Genomic DNA, 2,672 nt, shown 5'->3' with positions numbered 1-2,672 from the left:
GATCACACAGCAGTAAACACATGGATAACAGAACTTCAGAAACAGTTACACTGGAGACCACTGTCATCTTAGAATAGTGAGCAAGTGCCGCTGCTACTGTCAATATCTGGATGATAAATTCTTGTGGTAAATGCAACCTTGACTCTTTGGAGAGGTGGGCTGTAGGAAAATGAATTGTCGAAAAGAACACACCGCCTTGCTATGAGCTGTCGTTAGGTCCTGGAATTGCGGACTGTCGATGAAAGTTTTCGTCCCCAACTGGACCTGCAGAACACTGTGCTGGGGGGAGGGTGTGCCATGGGCCAAATTGCCGAGCTCCTTATTAATCCGTGTCAGCCCACATGTGTGCTTTCTGCCTGGCTCCGTGCGATTTCGGCGTGTGCCCAAAGGTCCAGCCCAAAGTCCTGATTATCAGAGCAGCAGGGAAGGACTGAGTCTTCCACTCACATCGCTTCTCCAGACACAGAGTCCGGGGCCCCCACCCCCCTCAAGCTGCAAGCTCAGCCTCCTCCCCAGCCCTACGGGGGTCATGCCAATATTACAGTTCTTTTTATTGCCAAATAATATTCTACTGTACGGATATACCACTTTTTGTTTATATCTTCATCACTTGAACATTTGGGTTGTTTCCATTTTTTTGGCAATTGCAAATTAATGCTGTGAACTTTCATGTAAAAGTGTCTGTGTGAACAAATGTTTCCATTTCTCTTAGGTAGACACCTAGGAGTAGAGTTGCTGAGTCATATGGTAACTTTGTTTAGCTTTTTAAGAAACTGCCAATCTATTTTCCAAAGTGGATGTATCATTTTACAATCCCACCAGCAACATATGAGGGCTCCAATTTTCCCACATCCTTGACAACACTTACTATTGTCTGTCTTTTTATTAAACAGATTGTAGAGGGTGTGTAGTGGTTATTTAAAATGGTTTTAATTTGCATTTCCTTAATGGCATATGATATTGAGCATTTTTAAAATTTACTGTCCATTTAGATCTTTTCTTTGGAAGCATGTCTATTTAAATCCCTTGTCCATTTTTCAATTGAGTTGTGTTACTATTATTATTATTTATTTGTTTTGGCTTTTAACAAGGGGAATTTAATAAGTTGCTAGTTTACAGTTCTAAGGCCGAGAAAATGTCCCAGTTAAAACAAGTCTATAGAAATGTCCAATCAAAGGCATCTGGGGAAAGATACCTTGGTTCAAGAAGGCCGATGAAGTTCAGGGTTTCCCTCCCATGTGAGAAGGCACATGGTGAACAGTCAGGGCTTCTCTCTCGGCTGGAAGGGCATGTGGCGAATATGGCATCATCTACTAGCCTTCTCTCCTGGCTTCTGGTTTCATGAAGCTCCCCAGGAGGCGTTTTCCTTCTTCACCTCCAAAGATTGCTGGCTGGTAGACTCTGTGCATCTCATGGCTACATTGTTCTGCTCCCTCTGAATCTCCGAGTTGTATTATTATTATTAATTTGTAAGAGTTCTTTATATATTTTGGATACTAGTCTCTTATCAGATGTATGATTTACAAATATTTTCTCCCATTTTGTGAGTTATCTTCTCACTTTCTTAGTGGTGTCTTTCGAAGCACAAAAGTTTTAAATTTTGATGAAGTCCAATTTGTCTTTTTGTCTTTTGTTTTTGGTGACATATCTAAGAAATCATTGCCTAATCCAAGGTCACAAAAACTTACTCCTTTGTCTTCTGCTAGAGATTTTAATAGTTTTAGGTCTTGCATTTATGTCTGTGCTCCACTTTGAGATAAAGTCTGCATAAGGGGTGATGTAGGGGTCCACCTTCGTTCTTTCTCGTGTAGCTATCCAGGTGTCCCAGCACCATCTGTTGACAAGATGACTCTTTCTTCCTTGAATTATCTTGGCATCCTTGTCAAAATTCAATTGACCATAACGCACGGGTTTATTTTTGTACTCTCAGTTCTAGTCCCTGGATCTGTATGTCTTTCTTTCAATCTTACAATAAATTGGCTTTAGCCTCGCCCTACATGTCGTGGAGACAAGTTACCTCCTTACTGCCAGGAGCCTGAGAATTCTCCGGGACACATTTCCCCGCCGCTGCTTCTTGCACCAATTCCTTGTTTTCACTTCATTTCCTGCCTCGGCTCAGGGTCTCGCCTCCATAACGCAGCCCTTCCCACTCCGACTCTTTCTGGAACCCCTCCATCCCTTCATCCCTTCAAGTACCATAAAAACACAGTGAGTGACAAACTTTTACTCAGAATTTAAGAAAAATGGATGAAGAACCTCGCAAAGCTCACATGGGCAGCAACTTCGAAAATCACTCAGCACCGCGGCTCAAGGGCTCCCGAGCAGAGAGCCGGGCGGGGAGGCGGGGAGGCCTGGGTCCGATTCCAGAGGAAAACAACACCCACGCAGAAGAGGCACGCTCACCAGCCAACCATAATAGGACTTCTTTCTTTGCGAGCGGCCCCCTAGTGTGTCCTGAGCCCCTCTCCCATCTCGGGGGCTGCCGGAGGTGTGCGCTTCCTCAGGATTTGAGGGGCCGGGGGTGACAGGGCGCTCATGCCCAGGCAAGACCGGAACTAGAGTCGCGGGGCCCGGGCACCGGGGGACCACAAAGACACCGGGACACGGCGGCGCGCGCTCGCCTGCAACTCGTTCCCCGCACTTCCGGCGCGCGACCCGGAAGCGGAAGGGGG

Source organism: Tamandua tetradactyla, chromosome 17 (genome assembly GCF_023851605.1).
Source record: "Tamandua tetradactyla isolate mTamTet1 chromosome 17, mTamTet1.pri, whole genome shotgun sequence".
Classification (NCBI taxonomy): domain Eukaryota; kingdom Metazoa; phylum Chordata; class Mammalia; order Pilosa; family Myrmecophagidae; genus Tamandua; species Tamandua tetradactyla.
The sequence above is the reverse complement of the archived record's forward strand: the minus strand, read 5'-3'. Positions refer to the sequence as shown.